This window comes from Bidens hawaiensis, unplaced genomic scaffold (genome assembly GCF_021521415.1).
Source record: "Bidens hawaiensis isolate Kalapana, Puna unplaced genomic scaffold, B.hawaiensis_p1.1 tig00419376_1, whole genome shotgun sequence".
NCBI classification, from domain to species: Eukaryota; Viridiplantae; Streptophyta; class Magnoliopsida; order Asterales; family Asteraceae; genus Bidens; species Bidens hawaiensis.
This window is the reverse complement of record NW_027504840.1, coordinates 1,773,408-1,798,244: the sequence shown is the minus strand read 5'-3', so window position 1 is coordinate 1,798,244 and position 24,837 is coordinate 1,773,408.

Below are 24,837 nucleotides of genomic sequence, written 5' to 3'. Positions count from 1 at the left end.
CTAGGCAGCGGAAGACTTCGACTAAGTCGATCGGGTTATGATAGATGCCGATAGCCGATCACAATAATGTAAAATATTATAATATTCATAGTTGGACTTTTATTTAAAATGTTAACATTATTCCATATCAGAGTCTACACGTGTCATAGACACGGTTTTATTACAAACCCAAATTTCATTTTCTATTCAAACGCAACACCAACTCTTTTTCCATGTCGCCTCGAAGCCATCACTTACCTGAGAAGCATATTAAAAACGTTTGTCAACACGAATGTTCGTGAGTTCTCTTTATTATACCAAAATAGTCCATATATATATATATATATATATACTATATATAAAAGGAATCCCAAGGACCTCTTAATTTTTAAGAGGACCAACTTATAATGCAACTTGTGCAATTTCCAATACTTATAATTTCAAAATTTTGAGGGTATTTTGGTATTTACACAACATTCACTAACCGTGTTTCATTTTCATTCTATACTTATAATAATTACCCTTCTATAGTTACAATAATTACCCTTAAACTTTAGATAATTTTTGTAATAGTTAAGAATAGTTACACATTTAACCCCTTATCTTTAACCAAAAAAGTGACAAATTGATTTATTTGTTTGTTTTTGTCTATATCTTTCAATATAATTTGTCTTTTTAAAAACCGAACCTACCATTACGACGTGCTTATTTTTTCGACGTTTTTATATAAATATTTTTCAAAACGGGTGTGTAGATTATAATGTACAAGTCGATGAAGCATTAAAGTACAACTTAGATATGCAACTATATAAATCTATTTTCATTTACATTCTATATTTACAATAATTACTCTTAAACTTTATATAATTTTTGTAATATCAAAAAATTGTTACTCATTTAACCCCTCATCTTTATTCAAAAATTTGACAATTTTTTTTATTTCCCTTTATATCTTTAACACATTATGTTTTTTAAAAACCAAACTTACCATTATGACGTGTTTATTTTTGTCGATGTTTATATATAAAATAATTTCAAAATCGATGTGTAGATTATAATTACAAGTCAATAACATATTAAAGTACAACTTAGATATGAAACTATAAACCTATAAAATGTTTAAACACATACAAAATCAAGAGAATAAAATTAACTCCAACTAAAATCATTTTGGATATGAGTTGCAATTCTTTTAGTGGTATATGGGTGTCTAGAAACCCACGACTCGCCCGAAGCTCAAAAAAAAGCTCGATTAGAAATTGAGCCGAGCTGACTCGTTTTGTAATCGAGCTTTCTCGAGCTTGAGTCAGGGTTGGCTCGGTTCGATAGCTCGATTAATCTGCTCATGTAAAGTATTATGTTTATATATACAACATCTTAATAACAAAATGTTTCGGCGCATTTGGCTTGCTACTTCTCAACATTGGTTCACGCAATACCGTTTCCCTTCCCTAGTTTGAAACATGTTTCTCCCAAATTATTTTTCATGTTTCCTTTGCACCCCCATCAATTGGCTCTCAAATCTATTTTTCTACCTCTAAACCTTTCCATATCAAAAATTCGGGTGATTTCTCAACCCAGGGTGGTAGGTGTTGGAATTCATGTTGTAATTCCTACCACCTCCCCCTTGAAGTGCATTCGCCTCCTCAACCGGTGCTTGACCTACCATACACACCTCTTTAGCATGACCCAACTCGTTACAATTTGTACAAACATCAATTACCTGATTGGTGGTTTGTACATTTCCTTCTTACAAGTCTTGCACTTGAGGTCTACCAATCGACGGTCTTGCTCTTCGTCCGGTTTGGGTCTTTCTCTTCGATGTAACCGCCATGTGTTCCAAATACTCCCAATCATCTTGTTCATAATTAGTACCAAATGTACCATTAGTGATCGACTGCAAATCCCGTTCATCCTCCATACTCAAACCTTCATGAAACGCATTCAACAATTCCCATAAAGCAATACCATGATGAGGAAAATTTTTAATCATCATGTTAAACCTCTCGAATGCTTCATGAAACATTTCCCCCGATTTTTGTTGGAAGGTTCTCAAACTTCTTCTCGCATCGTTGGTCTTTTGGGCCGTATAGAATTCTTCCAAAAATCTTTGTTGCATTTCGGCCCAAGTATAAATGGATGCTGAAGGCAAACTATAAAACCATCTCTTTGCCTTGTCTTTCAACGAAAATTGTAATAGAACCAACTTGACTTCATCCGATGTAAAACCTTGACACCCAATTGTGTTGCAAATGGAGTCATATGCCTCCAAGTGAAAGTAAGGTTCCTCCGTTGCTAGACCCTTATACTTCGGAAGACTTTGAATGGAATTGGTTCTTACTTCAAATGTCCTCCCTTGTTGATTGGGAGGGATAACCACCGGAGACGAATTATTAGTAATTATGGGTCGGAAATGGGCTTCAATCCCCCTTACCATCTCTCTTGCATGCCTTCTTGGTACCCCCAGTGGTACTCTTGGTTGACCCATTTGCCTATAAATGGGCCTTGGCTACGCAAATTGTTGTTGAATCTGTGGTTGGGGCATTTGCGGTTGGAATTGTTGATCTTGAGGTTGCCCTTGCGGTTGTTGAATAATCGGTGGCCGTTGAACTTGATTAACAACAACCGGTGGTTCTTGTTGAGCTTCTTGAACTGGTGGTTGAGCTTGTTGTTGAATAACCGGCGGTGGTTGTTGTCGATTAAGCTCTTGCAATGGTTCCGGTTGATGCCATTGACCATAACCAAAATTTCCTGGATTTACCCTTTTGCTTCCATCACCTCCCATGTAGTAACCTTCTACTTCATACCCTTCAAATTCATTGCCAAACCCATATCTGTATCCGCCACCTTGTGTTCTCGAATGTTGCATAAAAGGTCGGGGTTGATATTGGTAGCTTGATTGTGATTGTTGAAAGGGTGGTTGTTGATATTGTTGAGATGATGATGACGCACCAAAGTTAGGAAAAAGGTTGGTAATAGGTGGCAATGTGGATGATGTTGCATAGGTGAATTGAGCATTGATGGGTTCAGTTGTGGGTGGTGGTTGGAGTTCACTTGATGCTGTAGGTATATTAGTAGTGATCGGTGGAGGTGGATTTGGTGGAGGTGTAGTCGGGATTGTTTGACCCGAAGTGGGAACTGGTGAATCCATGTTGCTGTTTGATGCAGTTGGAGAACCAAGAAACTTGTTCTCTCTAAGTAAAACTCGGTTTCTTCGAAGTGTTCTGTCAATCTCGGGATCAATAACTAGCGGTGATGACCTGTTAGAGCTTCTAGTATGCATACACCTGTAGGTACCTGCACACTAACACAACCAGCATAAACCCGAAAATAACAAACAAAAACTATTTTAGCTAACACACGTTGCGCACTACTCCACGACAACGGCACCAAAATTTGACGTGAAGTCGAAGACTCACTCAAAAATAAACCGTTTACAACTATTAGAGAGTGATAATCGGGTATCGAACACAGGGAGTTTGTGGAAAATGTATTACTAAGTAGCTTTATAATTAAACTATATTAACCTAAATGCAAAAGTAATTTCAAAGAGTTGGTTGTTTGGTTTTGATTAACGAAAATAACTGAAATAATTAAACGAGTTTTAAATAATATGAGAAACAATGCTCTCTCCCGATTTCAGGTTCCCAATGTTGATAAAGTTAATGTTTACTTGTGGGATGAACTACACAAATATCGTTCATGAAAATGAATTTGGATGTGATAAAAGAGGACTAAGTACTTGGATTATAAAAACGCAAGGTTGTCTCTCAATAATCAATTTAGTATTGTTAACCCTAATTCTCTTATACTAAATCTCGATTGCCTATGGCGCTAAGAACGGATAATCGAGAACACGAATTTATACCATACAAACAATTACAAACAAACTCACAATCATCATAGCAACATAATCATAAGATCAAGATACTATCTCACAAATAACATAAAGATTAACAAATATCTAATTGAAAACCTTACAATTCGGGAGAGAACACAAAGGGTACTAGCCACTCATCATTCGGTTCAACATAGCATAAATCAAAGTACGTAGATGAATCTCCAATCCAATTCAACGATTACAATAACCAAAATAAAGTACTTGCACTCCAATATTCGTCCTTAGGGTGTTCTAAAATGGAAGATAATCAAAAGATAGAGAGAAAACGACCATAAATAATAAGAAAATCGGCAGTTACGAGTTGCGGACCGTGGCCCACGGTCTCCATCGTGGACCAGGTGGATCCTGGAAATACTGGACCATGGCCCAACGTCTCCACCGTGGGTCACGGTGGGTTCACCGTGGGATAGAGGCCACGGTACAGTGGCCTCTGTCCATTTTTCTTGTCAGGTCCCCGATTTCAGCTGGATCTTACTCAAATCATGCCATAACTCACACAAATAGATGTGTCAACAATGGAGTTAATGATGGGTTTCTATATTTAGAAAGATTACCGTTTGTTAAAGGCGGAATCAATAACAATCGATATGGTTGCTAGACAGTAATCAAAGGTAACTAACACACACAAGATTCACTCAAAATATTTCCATTTATATAATGTTCATCATACAAAGGGTAATCGATTTAGGGTTTCTTGAAGGAAAGTTTATCCGTACTATTCTAAGACAGCCGTCACACTTAATAATATTCTCTCTGAATTAATGAGTCTGTCTGCCTTTAGGAGGCGTGCCCTAAATTATTCCTTTTACAGGCCTGACACCTCCTTTACAGCTGTCATTCCTTTTAGAAACCCTAAATGCTAAAACATATTCAAATTACATTACAGAATTATTCTAAGTGTAAAACAAGTCTCCCGGGTAGGCTTTGCAACAATCTTCATTTTCTGAGTAGGCTGTGTTCTTTGCCATCCTTCAGGACTTGGTAACATAGAAGTGTGCCTGGGATCAGTTTCTGTGTAGACTATACTTGAAGAGTATTTTACCAAGTAAAATACTCACCGGGTAGACTTCAATCTTCTTGACTTTGCCAGACTTTGCCCGACAAACCCTTACGAGCAACCTTGTTCTTCGATGGTCCATTCAACTCATTGCTAGAGAATAACTTATTAGCAAAGTGTGCTCGGTAGTACTGTTCCTTTCTTGAGTTGAACCTTGCCCGATGTTACTTAGAAGTATTCCATTAAAACATCAAGCCAACTTGGACCATAATTATTAATGAATACCTTGTCCGGTCTTCCAATCACTTGGCTTCATGAGTTAGGTTAGCCAAAAGCTTACTCGGGAGTGAACTTTATTTGGCTCTGAAGAACAGACTTGCTTGATAAAGTGAACCTTGCCCGGATCTGCATAATTTGCAAACCCTGCTCGGATACCTACTAAAGAAGACTTCTTGAAGATAACCTTGCCCGATAGACAAAATATCGTACCCGGCTAAGTAAAAGCTTGCTCGGAGGTCTAAGGTGTGCCCGGATCCATAATTAGCGAATTCTGAGGAGGTTGAGAAGATTCCAATCTTCCATATATATCTTACTTTGGTCAAATCTTTGACTCAACAATCTCCCCCTAGATTGGAACACCTCAGCTGACCCAAAACATTTCTATGGTTACTTACACTTAGTCAAAATACAAATCAAATCAAAATCAAAGTACATATTCATAACATAAACAAGTTACATAATCAAAATTCTGTCTGAAGACATTACATAACAAAGCCTAATCTATGAATCTTGTCTCTTCCTTGCATTATGGGCGGCTTGTCTTCTGTTTACTGTTACTAATGCAGCTCTCAGCCTAAAGATATCAAGGATTTGGTAGTGAGTATGACTTTCTGGTATGACCAAATCCCTTATATCCATCAGATCCTCATCATGCAAGTAAGTCAAGTCTTCATCCTTCTTGATTATCCCCAGTATTTTTCCATCAGAGTTTCTCAGCAAGTAATGGCCAACATTTTCTTTGAATTCAACTTCAGTTATAATGCCATTTCTTTGAACTGTGTAGTTGGGGCGTGTCATTCTTCTTTCAAGGCTTATGCATGTGTTCATGTTTGACAAAGGATTTCTTTCTCTGACATTCATTTGGTAGTACAGTTCAGCCCTGTCCATTTTCTTTAACTTCTCTGACCTTCTTGATCTGTGAAGTTGAATCATTCTCCAACTTCTCTTTTCTTTTAAGAACTTGAATCCTTTGTCAGTTTCTTCCTTCAAAAACTTTGAGAGATTATTCATTTGCCTTCCTGCCATCTTGCTTTTGTTTCTATAATCATACAGGTCAAGTGTGGCCATTCTTTCTAGTTGTTCTTGAGTGTACTCATAAAAGTCACCTCTCACAACTATGTCTCTCAATTTTCTGCTTTCCATAATCACTCTCAAACATTCAGATACAGAGTCATAGTAGACTTCTCTTTTTGTACCCTCTTCAGCTTCTCTTTTCTTTTCAGTTTATTGTACTGGTCCAACACTGATTCTCTTAATAAGATCTCAACTATTTCAGGCTTCAATCCTTTCTCCAGCAGGTATCCACACATACCTCCAAACTTCTTTTTCAAAGTTTCCATTTTTTCAATCTTCTCATTCTCCTTTACACACTTTTCAATCACTTTTGCTCTTTCACTGTTATAAAGATCTTGGAGTTTTTAAAATTTGAAGTGTGTCAGATCCATTTCTTAATAACCACGCCTTCTAAGATACTCTCTGTACTTCTGATCATCTCTGTTCTTTTGTTGCATGGCCCTTTTGATCTTTTCATTTTCTTCCTCAAGTCTCTTATTTAACTCATCATCACTCATATGAGCCACACTCTCAAACTTCACACCAAGAGCCTTCAACTTCATAATCAAAGGATTGTTCAGTTTGGCATTCAACAAACTCTGCTCAATGCTATCCCTTTGTTCATCAGTCATTGTCACATGTGGGGACTCAACATTGGTAGCTTCGGCACTCTTTCCTTGATCATCATCAGGATTATCATCATCATCAGAATCATCAGACTCATCCTCATCTTCAGTTGAGTCATTTACAGCATCTATTTTGGGCTCATCAAAGGGTGGATGATCTGGATTTGGTTCAGTTACATTAGGAACATCAGGAACACCTGGAATCCTTTCACCTGGTTGTAGTGTTTGCAGTGGAATTGCCCTGATTGGGCTGGCATCATCATCATCATCAGGAGTTTCTACATAGCATTTATTCGTTTCATCCAATCTCCCTTTCTTTGATTTCTGATCATCTCTCATGCCCTGATCAGTAGCTTTCCTCTTTCTTGAGTATTTCTTTTCAAATCTTTCCACATTTTCATGTATCCTTGAGGCCTTAGCCAACATTTCTTTAATTGATTCTTCATTTTCTTTTTCAGGATTCTTTTCAGGTTCCTGTTTGGATTCTTTTTCAGGTTGACTCTGTGGTTGAAACATGCTAACCACCATAGCCAAAGAGCTGTCTGCTTCCTCAACTCTTTTCAACTTAATCAAAGCCTCAATTATATCTTGATCAGCCACTTCATCAATGATTTCTTTTGCAATATTGGCTTGGTTGATCAAGGCTTCCTGTTCTGCCAGTTCCTCTGGAGTCAAGGTTTGGGCCAATATCTCCCTTTCCCTTGTTTCTCTCATTATGTTTTCATGTTCTTTCAAGGCAGCAGCAGTAGCAATAGCATCATCTTTAAACAAGATATCTTTCTTTGGGTATGCCTTAACAGGCTCATCTTCACAAACTTTTGTTTTACCTTTTTCTATTCTCCTCCTCACATCTTCTTCATCTTCAGACTGTACATAGTCATCTATTTCCTTTTCAAGTGCTTCCAGTTCTGGGTCATGCTCTACTCTCTTGGAACTTGCTTGTTGATCAGTTTCTGGTTTAGTGTGTATAAGTTCCTCAGTAGCAGCATTTTCATCAATGATTTCCTCAGTTTGAACATCAGTTAAGTTATCAGTAGCCACATCTGTTAAGACATCAGTAGCCACATCAGTGGTGGCTACATTTTCTTCAACATTTGTCTTTTCAACTCCATCCTCTGTCTCAACATTCTCTTCACTCCATTCAACATTCATTATTTCATCATTATAATCATAATCTTGTTCTCAATATCTGATTTATCACCTTCATACTCATCATCTTCAACTCTTATCTACTCACTTTCCTCCTCTCCATCATCATATGCATTCAAAATCAATTTCAGACCATCTACAGTCTCATCACCTGTCTCCTTTATCACTTCCACATTCTCAGCACTAGTTGGTTCAATAATATTCTCCCTCTGTTTTGGGAAAGTTGAGGTCTTCTCAACCTCCTGCTCCAGGGTTTGAATTCTTTCATTTGCAGCAGCCAACTGAGCTTTAAGTTCAACATTTTCTTTTACTAACTCTTCATTCTCATCTCTTAGTTTTACAGCTTCACCAATTACGTCAAGGTTCATTTTGTAAATGTTTGAAATATGGGGAGGGGTTGTGGGTGGTGATGTGTGTAGAGGTTCAGGTGGGGTGTGGATAGTGGTCTGAGGTGGGGATTGTGTATGAGGTGGGCTTGGAATGAATGGATCAGAATGAATTGGGCTAGTGGTTGGTGGTGTTTGTGTTGCTGGGGATATATGAGTTGATGTTTCAGGTTGTGATTGGCTTAGGGTTTGGGGTGGGGATTGAGTGTTTTGATGTGGTGGAGTTTGTGGTGGTGATGGTATAGGTTGTTTTGGTTCCTCAGGTTGCTCCCCCTGATCATGTGTACCAAAAATCATGGCTCCTCCAGCCCCTCCTTCATCTCCATCATCAGCATTATCATCTCCATCAGAATCATCATCATCACTTCCAAAATCATCTTCCCCTCCTTCCTCCTCTGAGCTCAACTCAGGCACTGGCATCACATCCAAGTCATGGTCCAACAACCATGGCAAGATCTCAAACGGAATGTTTGAGTCAAATCTATTGGCAACACATGGATTTCTGATTCTTCTGTATGTGTCAGGATTCTGCAGTAGGTGTGTAATGTCAATAGTGGGTAGATCTTGTAATTCATGGTTAAAGATTATCTGTAGGAATCTTGGGTACTGCAGAAATCTATCTACCTCATATTTCTTCAAATTTGATACCAATCCCTTAAAGATGATCTATGAGAAATTGAATGGCAAATCATATATAATCCCCACAATGGCATTTGCTAAATCACGACTCATCAGAGTCCATGATCTTTTTCGTGGAGCAAATCCCTGTATCACATGATGAATAAGGAATCTATACAGCATAGGGAACATCCCTTTTTGAAACTACCCATCATGTAGAGTTCCCTGATAACCCATCGTCTGCTCAAATATCCTCATCAAGTGAGCTGTATTGAAGTTTATTGGGTTATGGTCATCATCATTTAACTGCAAGCATCTTCTAATCATTCTTTCTGACACATGTATCTCATGGCTTGCATTGGTTGCCTCGATTCTCCTACCATTTATATCATCCACAAGTCTTGCAGATCTCCAGAAATCTAGTGAATGATTTCTGTAGATGATTGGGCATTCAGTAAAAGCAAAACTGACATTCGATCGAGTCATCCATGTAATCATTCTTGCCACCGGCTCGTTATCAGGTGTGACTTGTAATAGTGCACACATGTTATGCTTCTTCTTAAAGAAGTATTTGGGTTGTTCTTCTTCTGCCATATCTGACAACACAATCAAACATATTCAAAGTGAAATTAGTCATAAAGTTTAGTACTTTAAGTAATTTCAAAGTATAAAAATGAAGAAGAAAGAGAGAAAAATCATCAAGAACCTGTTCTTCAACAAGTTTATAACCTAAACACATAAACAGAGTATTAGTAATCAAAAACATAATCATAGCCCATTATATTCTAATCGTGATCGGAAAACACATTATTATTGCTTACCGAGTCGGAATTAGAGGGCTGATTCAAGTTAGGGTTTGGATTAGAAATGAATGCGATAAGTCGGTTTAGGTTTCTTTGTGAGTAAGCAGTTGCAGTGGAAGGAGAGAAGGAAAAATAATGTTGAAAAATAATTCTAACTCCCTCTTATATACCTTTTGAAAGTGGGTTTTAAATGTTTTTTTGTCGTTTAGTGAGTTATTAGCTGTCAAACAGTAACATTATCCACTTGATATGTTAAAAACATTTTAAAAAACATACAACCTTTTATCATTTAGGTTTAGCAAACCTTACTCGGAAAAGTATATCTTTGCAAAGGCTACTGGGTATTCTTCCACTTACTTAAAGCTTACCCGATTATTAGTTGGTATAAAATTAGAAGTTAAAATGAAGAAAGCTTACTCGAAATACAAGATTTCTTGAGAACTGAATTACAAGTAACATTAATCAAGTATAACACATCAAGCCTGCAATCTTACTAGGAATCAGTTAAGATACCCAAAATAATTTACATCTAATTTAACTACCTTGCTCATTAAAAACATTTAGTCACAACTTTACCCGTAGAAGTACATATTCACAATAATCAGTCAAGTATACTCTGAAGCAGAGTATGCTCGAAAATCTTCAAGAGTACAATGTGCTCGAAAGGGATTCATAGCACCCTTTGTACCCGAAAGGTTAGATTGAAATTACCCAAGTACACTAAGGGAACATTTGAAAAACTCAAAGTGTGCCCGAAGTATAAAGTGTGCCCGGAAAATAGGTTTACCCGGAAAACACTTGTAATTTCACATAAAACATATTCACACAAATCACAAAGCTTACTCGGTGTACACAAGAAGTTCACAAAGTTTGCTTGGTATAATATTCAGCATAAAAGATGCAAAGCTTGCTCGCAACAAGAATTTCTTGTTAAAAGCTAGCTATAACACATAATCATCTCAAGACTTCAAGCTTGTTGGGGAAATTAGTACAGTTGTGTACTCTACCCGGAAAGTGTAAACACTTCAAGGCATGCCCGAAAATCATAAACTTAGCTAAAAATGACTAAGCTTGCCCGGAAAGGTCATAAAGCATCAAACCTTACCCGATAATACATATTCAAACATATTCAACTGTTTTGTGCCCGGAAAGGTTTGAAAACATCAAACCTTACCCAAACTTACATATTCAACCTATTAAAGGTAAAATGCAACACATTTTGACTTAAACCACTTGTCAAGATTATATTTTTCATTAAAGATCATAGTTTAAGAGTAAATTGTGCATATAGAGATCAAATTTCAGTTGCATTTCTCTTTAAAACAGTTTCTTTTCTTTTATGAAAAGATCTCAAGAATGGGATCATATTGACTAAGTAGCTTTCTCAATACTTCATTCTCAGCATTATTATGACAACATAGATAGGTTAACAGCAGGTATTAACTTAGCATGAATTTCATCTCTTTGGTGATATGATTAAGGTTCAATTTAAGAGCTTAATGCATTAATGGTCAACAATGTGCTATGATGTCTCATATCTCTTCTCAAAGCTTATTTGGCTTTCCCCAGATCACCCCAACTTGACTCCAACCTCCTGTATTTGGTCAAAAATTGTTTTTATATGACAGAACTTATTGGATCTTTTGTATTTTTGATTTTCAAACATATATAGAGGTTGAAAGTTGGACTTACTGTTAAATAACAGGACTTTCATTCAAGATGAGACAGATTTTGTCAATATCTTTGTAGTTCTTGTTGTAACCCTCTTGTTTGATAAAATATTTATAGCCCTGCTTGCGGTGCGCACATATGATGTATATATGTGTGAACCCTCGGGTGGGCAAAAGTGAAATTGCACTAATTTTGACGTTATTTTACTAATCTCGTGAAAATAATGTTAAAAGTGACGGACGGTTAATCAGGCATCATGTAGTGGCGTTGATAGCCGAAAGACAAGGGTACATGCACCGATCAGCCGGTGTCCCGATGATTGAGTGCTATGTGCCTTATGTCCAAGGCTTGATGCAAAACTACTATCGAGCCGGGGGTCTTGTTGGTACATGATGTCAGTAGTTCAGTCTCTAGTGTCTGTAATCGAGTCATTTGGATTTGTGTTTGTATGTAAGCGAAGTTAGCTCACAAGTTCGCTGATACAGGCGAACTTGTGAACTAAGCGAAGTTAGTGACAACTTCGCCTGAACATGCCAGGCGAAGTTGTCGTGATATATATGTCCTAGGTTACGGCTTAGAGAAGAGGATTCAATTAGTGTATTCAGTTTACGTGTAACGAGTCCAGTATTAGTGATAGATATCACGTGTTTTCCGGTTGCAATATAACGTGTTTGTGTTTATTGTAACATGTGTTTAATCGTATCGTCTTCTACGCTCGTAACGTCTTACGTAGGGATTCCGCACCTACGTAGAACGAGATATCTCGTGTAGATCCGGCTGGGAACCTACAATTGGTATCAGAGCTTTTGCTCGATTGTGTGGTTCGGGATTATCACGCGGGTGTAGAAATCGTTCCGTTCGACTATTCGCGGGACGAGTTTTCTGAGTTTTTGTGTCCTACTCACCTCCTACAATCATAAACAACCCATTACACCTTCACAAACCTCGTAAAATCCAGAAATCAAACCTGCATATTCATCGTGTTCATCAGGCGAAGTTGCCGTCACTGTTCCAGCGATGATATAAGGTTAAGCAAAGTTATCCACAACTTCGCCTACCTTCTCAAGTTCGCCTATATCAGCGAAGTTACCCACAACTTCGCCTACTTCACAAGTTCGCTTACCTTAAGCGAAGTTATCTACAACTTCGCCGAATCAGGCGAATTTAAAAAGAAAGCGAAGTTCAGAATCAGCGAAGTTCAGACTCAAGCGAAGTTATCCACAACTTCGCCTACAGTACTGTTAAAAATAAAATTTTTATTTTTCGGGTTTCTGTGTGTTTCGTGAAAGATGTCTTCAATCAACATTACGGAACTAGTTAAGATGGAAGTGGAAGCGGGTTCGGCTACAAAGGCACCGAAGATGCTTAAGAAAACCGATTATGTAGCGTGGAAAGATCGGTTTGAACAATATGTCAAGTACCAGGATGCTAAAATGTGGGTGTGCATACAAGATGGTTACATTCCACCAACTGCTGAGTATGAGGGTCGTGATCAGATCAAGAAATACAAAGAGATGGAAGAAGAAGAAAAGAAAATGTATGAGGCTGAAAGCAAAGCTCATGCTGCGATTACTATGGCTCTTCCACAAGAGATTCTTCACACCTTCAGAAAGTATAAAACTGCTAGAGAGCTTTGGGAAGCGCTTGAAAACCGTTTTAAGGGTAATGGGGGAATTCGTGCTTCAAAGATTAAACTACTTAAAACCCAGTTCTCGGTCTTCAAGTATTTGAAAAATGAATCACTTGATGATATCATCACTAGATATTATCATCTGATGACCGAACTCAACAATTATTCAATTGCTTACAAAGAAGATGAAATTGTTGAAAAGCTTCTTGATGCTCTCCCACCGAAATGGGAGATGTACACTGTGTTGATGAGAGAAGACAAAGACTTTGCTGACTATGACCTGGAAACAGCAGTTAACAAGCTACGAACTTTTGAACTAAACATGGTTCGAAAAGAGACACCTACTGATCAGGTTCAAGATCCAGGAATGTATGGTGCAAAGGTTAATACAAGTTCAAGTTCGAAGTCTGATTCGTCTGCTTACTACTCAAAGGGAGAGTCGGGCGCTAACTCAACACATGAAGGTCATGTATCTCTCAACATGAATGGTGATGTGTGCTTTGTAGCTGGAGGATCAAATGCTTCTAACCCTCAAGCAACCAAGAGTAGTTTTACCCCAAGTGTTTCGAATAACAGCTACTCAAGGATGCCCATGAGTGTTAAATCTGCTGAACAGCAGTTTGCTCTCTATGCATCCTTTATTGCTTCATATGAAAATTACATTCAGGGTAAGATTGTTGATCCAGCAATATTGGAGGAAGACTATGATCAGATCGATGCTGATGATCTGGAAGAGATGGATCTGCAGTGGCAGATGGCGATGATTGTGAGAAGGGTTAAGAGGTTTATGAAGAAGACAGGAAGGAAGTTTGTTGGTGAGAGACCGGGTTTTGACAAGTCAAAGGTGCGTTGTTACAACTGTCAACAGAATGGCCACTTTGCGAAGGAGTGCACGAATGAGAGAGTTGAACGTAGTCAGAACAGGTCGACACACCAGAATGGGGGTGGTAATGATAATAGAGCCATGATTTCCAGACAGAATGGGGAGTATAACTGGAATCTGCATGTTGAAGATGTGTTCGAACAGGCCAATTTGGCAGACATCGAAACTGCAGATACTGAGAAAGTGACTGGCGAAAGTGAAGCTTACATGGCAGAAGCTCAAAATGAAGCTCACATGGCAGATTTGAAAGATCAGCTCACCGAGGTAAGTACTAAACTCCCTTGTACTAAGTGTGAAAATCTGTCTGAACAATTGACAACTATAACTGATCAGTATGTTAGTTTGGATGCTCAATTTAAAACCTTAAAAGAAGATCATCATTTCACTAAAGCTAGAGAAAACAATTATAAAGTGAAAATAAAAGCTAGTGAGAAAGATATTAGGAGTCTTAAAGCAAATCTAGCTGAAAAAATTAAAGTAATTGATCTTAGCTATGAAGTATTAGAAGAGAAAACCAAACTAATAGCTGAAAGGGATAAACAGATAGCTGATCACCAGGTGAAAGTGGTGGAACTAAACAGGAAACTTGAGAAATTCAGAAATTCCACCGCTATACTTGATCACCTCGTTAGTGATCAAGGTTCCCCAGTTAAAAGGGGAGGAATTGGTTATCATGAAGTTCCACCACCTTACAATCATAATTACACTTATGATCCTAGTAATCAGAAATCTGTTGATGTTGATTATAGTCAGACAGTTCCGGTTAAGGTAACTAGTAAAGAACCAGAAGTTAGTAAAGGCGAAACAAGTAAGCCTGTTTCGAGTGTTAAAATTTCTGCTCCTAGTCCTGTCTCATCAAACTCGGACAAGTCATCAGAGTCGAGTGAGACAAAAGAAAAGGCAGTGTTACCAAAAAGTGGAGAGAAATATAAAACAACTGAAAAGAAATCTCCACTAAACCCGTATGTACCACCATATGTGAGACAAATGGGCAGTAATGCAGCCTCATCATCTAAAACAACTGTTGAAAAGAAAGTTGAACACATGAGTTGTTTCAGATGTAATCAATTAGGACACCTAATTGCTGATTGCCCTCTGAAGCGGAGATTCAGAGGTGTGAGGCCTTCAAAAACTGAAAACAGAACTAACAGTAACTACAATAGTGGTAAAACTAAATCAGGTTTTCAAAGAAAAAGATCTCAGTTTTTCACTGCTAACAACCAAACCATAAGTAATAATTCATTTAATTCTCGAAGGTTTGGATGGCCTCATAATCAAACTCCAAGAAGGTATCCTTTTAGGACTTACAGGAATTATTCTGAAACTAACTTTGGACAGCCAAGGTACGGGATGTATCGACCCAAGACCAATAGGTCTTGGGTCCCCAGATTTTAATCATCTGCTTTAATCGTGCAGGAACAGTTGAACAGGGCTGCAAACAATCAATGGGTTGTGGATAGCGGCTGTTCCCGGCACATGACGGGTAACAAGAATTTGTTACACGATTGGAAACCTGTTCAGGGAGGAAGAGTGAGTTTCGCTGGAGAGAGCGGTGGAAGGATTACAGGAATTGGGACGGTGACTAACGGAAAGATGACGTTAGAGAAAGTAAATTTTGTTGAAGAACTGAAGCACAATCTGCTGAGTGTTTCGCAGATTTGTGACAAAGACTACACCGTGCATTTCACCAAGAATGAAGCGTTCATGCTATATCCTGGTTTCAAGATACCAGAGGATTGGATTGTTATGAAGGCTCCAAGAGAAAAGAATACGTATATAATGGACATGAGGTCGACTGAGATGGCCACAGAAGAATCGTGTCTTCTGTCGAAAGCAACTGAATCAGAGTCGGAAGTCAACAACAGGTGGTTGTCAGTTTCTCGGAGGCAGATTAGTGTCATGGCAATGCAAGAAGCAGACCTCAGTCGCCATTTCAACCTGTGAAGCAGAATACATGGCAGCATCTAACTGCTGCTCCCAGGTTCTTTGGATTCAACAACAGTTGCGCGATTATGGTCTGAATTTCACTCATACTCCTATTTGCATTGATAATACTGCTGCTATCTCAGTAACTAACAATCCTGTAAAGCACAGTAAAACTAAACAAATTGACATCTGTCATCATTTTATACGGGATTGTGCTGAGAAGAAACTGATTGTGCTCGAAAAGGTTGATACGCTAGATAATTTCGCTGACATGTTTACGAAAGCGTTTGACAAAACTAGATTTCAAAACCTTGTTGAGCTGAATGGGATGATCAATCCCGAGTAACCGTGTTTTTATCTTTATTAAAAAAAAAAAACGTCACTATCGCTTAGAATTATGTCGGTTGCCTCAGTTTGAAGGACATATCTTCGGATATGTTTGGTCCTCATTTCTACTTGTTGAATATAAGGATAGCCATTAACCAGATGACTGAAAGTGACCGGGGCGGTTTATGATGTGTTTTTATTCTTTCGCTGAAAATTAGTCGATCATACTTAGTTAGAATGACACATACTTGTATGTGGTCGGTCCAGCTGATCCAATGGATCTTCGGGATAGCCGTTTACCTGAAAACTTCAATTTGATCGGGGCGATTGAAGTTAAAAATTTTTTCGGGAGATGAAATTATTTTTCAAGTCTACTACTTCGTAAAAAGTTCCTTTACTATGTTTAACAGAAAATTGATCCAACCTTGGAAAGTGATAGACATACTGATTCTGTGTGCTTAACTAGTGAAGTTATTAGGCCTAAAAGACTTTAGAACAGTCATTGTATGTCATGGTAGCTTTTTATGGTGCGTAAAAGTAGAAGTGATACTAACTAAATCTACTCGATTTTACGTGGAAACTTCTTAACAGTTGTGCATGTCTCCATATATATCTTTCCGAATGATAGGCAGAAAAGCGATTACCCAGTCATACACGAGCCCGTGAGTGTTCTGATTCCCGTGAAGATAGCGTGTCAAGATACTGCAGTGATCCAGATTCGGGACTTGCAGTAGTTTACTACTCTGAAGTCTGTGTAAATACTTAAAATAAAAATAAAAAAAAAAAAAATTTGAGTTATTGAGACATTATAGAGTTCATAATGATAAGACTTCTCAATCAAGATGCAAGATAGAGAACGGGAAGCAGAGTCCAAAGATCGAAGAGTTCCTACTATTTAATCAGACACTACGGGTCGAGGTCAACTCGGGGTGACTTGGGGAAAGCCAAATACGCTTTGAGAATAGATAGGAGGCATCATAATCTCTGAGTTGTTGCCCACTTAATTTTTGAGCTTAATTGAACCTAACCCGTATCACAGAAACGATGAAAACCATTTTAAGTTAATTACCTGCTTACAACCTGTTTCTTTATGTCATAATACAGCTGAACACGGATCTATGTGACAGTCACGTAGTTAGTAGGATTCCTGTTCGGATCTTTCCTAAAACATGGTAGTCCCTATCCAGACTGAAATTTGATCCCGTGTACTTTCATTTTAAACATTTTCTACTTATGTAGTTGTATGATTTTATACCTGGTTACTTGGTCTTGATCGTATCATTTAACACTTTAAAGGATGTTTTAAAACTTAATTGCAAATTGGTCAAATCTTTTTATTCTTGAAACCCTCGGCAATTTTAACCTCAGAATCAACCTAGTATCAATAAGGGTGGTGAGCTGAGATCAAAAGGTAGGGAGTGATTCTGCATCTCAGGGGGAGTATGGAAAGATGAAGATACAAGATTGTTGAAGATTACAAGACACGTGCTTGAAGATAAAGAGATGAAGCTACTGCCAAGGGAGAGTCTGTTGGTACATGATGTCAGTAGTTCAGTGTCTAGTGTCTGTAATCGAGTCATTTGGATTTGTGTTTGTATGTAAGCGAAGTTAGCTCACAAGTTCGCTGATACAGGCGAACTTGTGAACTAAGCGAAGTTAGTGACAACTTCGCCTGAACATGCCAGGCGAAGTTGTCGTGATATATATGTCCTAGGTTACGGCTTAGAGAAGAGGATTCAATTAGTGTATTCAGTTTACGTGTAACGAGTCCAGTATTAGTGATAGATATCACGTGTTTTCCGGTTGCAATATAACGTGTTTGTGTTTATTGTAACGTGTGTTTAATCGTATCGTCTTCTACGCTCGTAACGTCTTACGTAGGGATTCCGCACCTACGTAGAACGAGATATCTCGTGTAGATCCGGCTGGGAACCTACAGGTCTCACCGGAAGCAGCCTCTCTATCCTTATGGGGTAGAGGTAAGGCTGTCTACATCTTACCCTCCTCAGACCCTACTATAGCTTTGCTATTGGTGGGATATACTGAGTACGATGATGATATTATCAACTTTTGGTTGATTTATTCATTCTTCCCCTTGTTTTGATATTTTCTCAACTTTTCTCAAAACATGTTCTTTTTCATATTTAAAGATGTTTCATTTTTGGTTGACCAAATAACAACAGGCTTGTGTATGACTGGGTAATCACTTTTCTGCCTATCATTTGGAGAGATTTATCTTGAGACATGCAAAAACAACTATGTATCTCCACATAAAGATTAGCATATTCATTTAGTTTATATCACCTTAGATTTTACATCATCATGAGAAAGCAACCATACATGTTAATGACTATACTAAGGTCCTTTTAGCCTATTAAATCCATATGATTGGCTAAGTAGTCAATGTACCATCATTTCCCATTTAAATACAGTTTAATATTCAATCACCCCAATATCTCTTCATTGGCAGGTAAATGGCTATCCTATTTGACCACAAGTGGTCAACAGGACCAAACATACATGTGAATATATGTCCTTTCAAAGTCAGAGCTATTAACATAGTTTTAAGTGAAGGAATAAGAAACAAGTCATTATTGCCACAAATGCATTCAGTTTTCAGGTCAATGGCTATCCTTTGAATCTGTAGAGATTTAAGGACCAAACATGCACAAATGCATGTCCTTCCAACTGGGCAAATGACATAATTTTGAGCAAAAATAACTACTTGAGTCTTTTCTTTAAAAATCCTTCTTTTAAGCTTCTTTAAAGCTTGAACTAAATAATCTTATCATATCTCAACACCATTAATCAACTTGCTCATGTTTTGACCAAAATAAAGTATTTATGCAAAATTCCTTAGAAAACTTCATTTTATCACTTAATTTTGACATAAGACTTATTTTGACACAAACAGTTGTCACACATATACAAATCTTAATCACACATAATATTATCAAGATAAGTAGACAGTATTAACATTCAAGGTCTATGTTATCTTAATAACATTAGAAGATCAGATAAAACACATATTTAAGCAATTAAGCAATGATGTCAGATAAGCTTACATTAACAAGTAATTCATAACAATAACACTCATCCTAACATCACAAAGGTAGATCAAATGATAAACATGCAAACATATAAATCAATCATGTCAAATTTTGCACACATAATCAGTTAAAGCACATAACAGTTAACATATCAAGCAACAAAATCAAGCATATTCACTAATATTTCAATATGTGTAACCTCTAACAAAATAATCAGTTAGTACAGAGAGGTACACATCTAGGCACACATCCTTAATCAGATCTCATCAGAGTTGATCATTCCCAGGGCTTTCAGGAGAAAGTTGAACCTGGTTCTATCAAGTGGTTTGGTGAATAGGTCAGCCAAATTGTCACTTGTATCAACTCTTTGCATTTCAATCAAACTCTTTTCACTGCAATCTCTTATGAAGTGATGTCTGATTTCAATGTGCTTAGTTTTAGAATGTTGAACTGGATTCTTAATAGTAAAATATGCAGCAGTATTGTCAATAAGAATAGGGGTGTTCAAGAAATTCAAACCATAGTCCAGCATCTGATTTTGAATCCATAGAACTTGTGCACAGTAGGCAGATGCAGCAATGTATTCAGCTTCTGCAGTGGAGATTGAGACAGTAGTCTGCTTTTTGCATTGCCATGACACTAGCCTTTCACCCAAAAATTGACATCCTCCTGAGGTTGACTTTTTGCTCATGTTACAGCCATCATAATCACTGTCTGTGTAGGCAATTAGGTCAAAAGATCTATTCTTTGGATACCAAATTCCCAAGTCTGGTCTTCCCTTCAAATATCTAAAAATTCTCTTCACAGCATTCATATGGGAGACATTTGGATTTGATTGGAATCTTGCACACACACAAACAACAAACATAATATCTGGTCTTGTTGCAGTCAGGTACATCAGGGATCCAATTTTGGCTCTGTATTCATGTTCATCTATAGGCTCCCCCTTTTCATCAGCAATCATATTTTCTTTAGTGTCCATAGAAGTTGAAGCAGTTTTGTATTCATGATAATTGAACTTGTTCAAAATGTCCTGCACATATTTAGTCTGGTAAATGAAGATCCCTTCAGCTTTCTGTTGAACTTCCAATCCAAGAAAGAAGTTCATTTCTCCCATAGAGCTCATGCTGTATTTGAAATTCATTACCCCTTCAAACTCCATGCACATTTGTTCATTTGTAGATCCAAAGATGATGTCATCCACATACACTTGTAACAGAAGCAAGTCTGATCCCTTTCTTTTGTAGAAGAGTGTCTTGTCAATGACTCCTCTTTTAAAACCATTTTCAAGAAGATGATTTGACAGCTCATCATACCAAGCTCTAGGAGCTTGATGCAATCCATATGGGGCTTTGTTCAACTTATACACCCTGTTTGGATACAAAGGATCCTAAAAACCTGGAGGTTGAGCAACATACACCTCTTCATCAATCTTTCCATTTAGGAATGCAGACTTAACATCAAGCTAGAACATCTTAATGTTCTTTGAGGCAGCATATGCAAGAAAGATCCTGATAGCTTCAAGTCTTGCAACAGGTGCAAAGACTTCCTCAAAGTCTATTCCTTCTTCTTGAAGACATCCCAGTGCCACAAGTCTAGATTTATTCTTAATCACCAAACCCCTCTCATCCCTTTTATTTCTAAAAACCTATTTAGTTCCAATTGCATATCTGTCTATTGGCCTATCAACAAGATCCCACGCATGTAGGTCTCTGAACTGTGCCAGTTCCTCCTGCATTGCTTCCACCCAACTATTATCTTTTAGTGCTTGAGCAATGTTCTTTGGCTCTATTTGGGATAGAAAGAATGAGTAAAGACAGATGTTTGCAATTTCAGAATGACTTCTTGTGACTCTTTCATGCAAATCTCCAATGATGTCTTCAGAAGAATGAATCTTTTCCACATAAGGAGTTTGAACAATCATATCTGTAGACACATTTGTGTCAAGATTTGTTTCATTGAGATCTGGTTCTTCAATGATGAAATAAGTTTTTGTATTATGAAATTCTGGTGATTCTTCATTATGTTGTCCTGAAGCAGATGCACCATTGTTTTCTAAATTCAGTCTTTGAAACAGATCATGAAATCTTGCAGTAGATGCAGCTTCTTCTTCATTTACTTGGTTGCTTGTGTTTCCCTCATTCTGAAGTTGATCATCCTGTACTTCTTGAATGTCTTGATTAATCTCAGTATGATCATGTTCAGGACTGTGATTGTTTTCCTGATTATTTCCTTGATCTTGCTCAACAATATCATTTGAGGAATTCTTCACAAAAGTATATTCCTTTTCTTTTCTAGCAACCTTCTTCCATAATTCTTCCAAGTCCAATGTTTTCTTCTTTTTCTCTTCAATTACACTGGTCTTGTAGAATGAGTCATCAAAGTCTTCAGGATAAATCTTGAAAGACCTTATAAACTTCTCATGATCAAACAGCCATGCTGCACCATCAACTGTATTGAATTGATTCTCATTAAAGATGATGTTAGATGATTCTATAACACTCAAATGGTCTTTCACATATACTCTGTAAGCTTTTGAGTGTGTAGAATATCCAACAAAGAAATAATCTAGAGATTTTGTTTGAAACTTGTTCAAATAATCCCTTGTGTTTAGAAGAAAACATTTACATCCAAAGGGCTTGAAAAACTTGATATAAGGCTTTCTGTTGTGAAAAATTTCATAAGGAATCTTGTTATGCCTCTTGTTGACAAGTACCCTGTTCTGAACAAAGCAGGTTGTATTTATGGCTTCAGCCCAAAAAGTAACACGTAAATTAACATCTGCTAACATGGTTCTTGCAACTTCAATCAAAGTTCTATTTCTTCTTTCTGCAACACCATTTTGTTCAGGAGTTCTAGGAGCTGAGAATTGTTGTAGTATTCCCTTTTCTGCACAAAATTCTTGTAAAAATCCGTTCTTGAACTCAGTACCATTGTCACTTCTCAACATTTTAACCTTCTTATTCAGTTTGTTCTCAATCATTGTTACACAACCCTTAATTAACTCTGCAGTCTCATCCTTGGTACTTAGGAAATAAACCCAAGTATATCTTGAATAGTCATCAATGATCACAAGACAATATCTTTTCTTTCCTATACTTGGCACACTCACAGGACCAAAGAGATCCATGTGAAGTAATTCAAGTACTTGATCAATTGAGTTGATGAGCTTTGACTTATGAGTAGATTTGTGTTGTTTTCCTTTTTGGCATGAACTACAATGATCTTCCAATTTGAACTCTCTTGTAGGTAAGCCTATTACATGCTCACCTTTGACAAGTCTATTCATGTTCTTTAAGTTCACATGACAAAGTTTCCTATGCCACAATTTTGACTCATTTTCAGTGGCTTTGGAGACAAAACATGCACCTCCCCTTGAAACAGCTTCTTTCATATTTAATTCATATAAGTTTTCATTTCTTGGTGCCGTCATCATAATCATTTCAGGTGGGATTACAAACTCAGGTTTTAAGATGAAACAGTGTGAATCATCAAAGCTGACCTTGTAACCCTTATCACACATTTGTGATATACTCAGTAGATTATACTGAAGACCTTCAACATGAAATACATTATCAAATGAGACTTTTCCGTTTGTTAAGATTCATTTCCCAACAATCTTTCCACCATTCTCATCACTTCCAAATGCTACAGGACCTTCAAACTTTTCTTCATAATTGACAAGTGATCTCTTGTCACAAGTCATGTGCCTAGAACAACCACTATCCATATACCATATGTCATTCAGAGGAGTGGACTGTTCCTGCACATAAGAAAGAATTTAATTAGTTGAGTGATGAATTGCAAGCTAGATCAACTTGCAGCTCATCAGATTCAGTTTCAGTGGCAGCTTGGGAAGTGAGTGTTGTTGGTTCAGGATCTTCATGAGTGACTTTTATATTGTCTGAATTGTCTGTTTCATAACCACACTCTCTTGGGGTTTTAACAAATGAAGTTGAATTCTGGCATTCTACTGAGTCAGTGACATACTCCTTTATCACATAGTCCTTCTTTCCAGAGTAGTCTCTTACATCAGCATTTGTCTCAACCTTAGTTTCAGCCTTAGGTTTCCAAAGGAATCCTTCAGGTTCAAATCCATGTTTCATTAGAAACTTTACATCACCAGTAAGTTCAGTGGGTTTCTTTCTAGGAATGACACCTCTTATTCTTGTCTTCTCACTATTTGATGATCCTTGAGAATATTGAGTCTCCCTTTTAGGAATGATTCTCAAGGGTTGAGAGTTCTATTTGACCTTTCTCTCATGTTTTACAGGGTATTTACTCCTTTGAGCATGCTTAGCCACAAGTTTCTTGGCTTTCATTGAAGGCTTTTGGCTTTCTTTCTTCAGAACTTCCTTTTCACAAACTTTTCCCTTTCCCAGGTATTCATCATACTTTTGCTTGTACACAACAAAGTCTTGTCCATACTTTGTTTCATCTGGGACATGAAAAGGCTTGAATTTGAGTCTTTCATTACAAGAGTCTGTATGATGACCATACTCATCACATTTCTTACACCAAACCTTTCCTTTGTATTTCTCATGTTCTTTTTCTTTCTTGAATCTTTCACTTGGTCTGGGTTCTTTGACTCCAATGGTCTTCTGATTCTTTAGACTATCAAAGTTGATTGAGAAAGAAACAAATTCCTCAATCTTGATGTCTTGTCTTTCAGTCTTGCTCTTTACAAACACAATTTTTTGCATATTCAGTGGTTCTTCAACTTGATTTTCTCTATGTCTTGATTTTCTCTTCTCATATTCTTCCATGGTTTCCACTTCTCCAATATCAAGGACTTCATGATTAGAGAAAATAGGGTAAATTGGGACAAAATTTTCAACATCCACCTCTTCTTTCACCCTTTTCTTGTTGTTATGCTTTAACTTTTCCAATAATTCTTTGCTTGGTGGTCTTACAGCATTGTAATTTACCTTCTTCTTTGCACATATGTAAAAGGACACATGCTCTCTTTTCATTCTTTCATTCTGTTTCTTCATTCTAGGTGTGACTGGTGGATACATTGGAAGTTTGTCAATAGATTCTGGTTTCTTGTATTTTCTTCCTCTTTCAGCAGCTTTGATTTCCTCATCAGTGATTTGATCACTTAAATCACTCAAGTCATCTTGATTCAAATCAATTGAATCAAAGTCATCTTCAAAGACCTGAACTCCAATTGACTTTTCTTCTTTCAAATCTTTCTTCACAACAAACTCTCCTTCTTTACTCACCTCAACATTCTTATACAAATCCATAAGTTCTTCTTTGAATTGTTGTAGATATGCATTTCTTTTCTCTTTATCAACTTTTGGCATAAAGTTGTTGTTGAATGGTAGTGGTACTGCTTTGTACTTGTCTTCTTCCTTAACTTGGTTTAGAATTCCACAGATGTTTCCAATGGAGACCAAGTTCTTCAAGAATTCATTGTTAGTTTGCAGTTTTATGTTTTGCACCTTCTCTTCTATAATCATTTTCTTCAACCCTTCTATTTCAGTTGTGAACCTTTTCTGAGCTCTGTAACTGTTTACACAATCTTCTTCTAAACTTATCATCCTTTCTTCACTC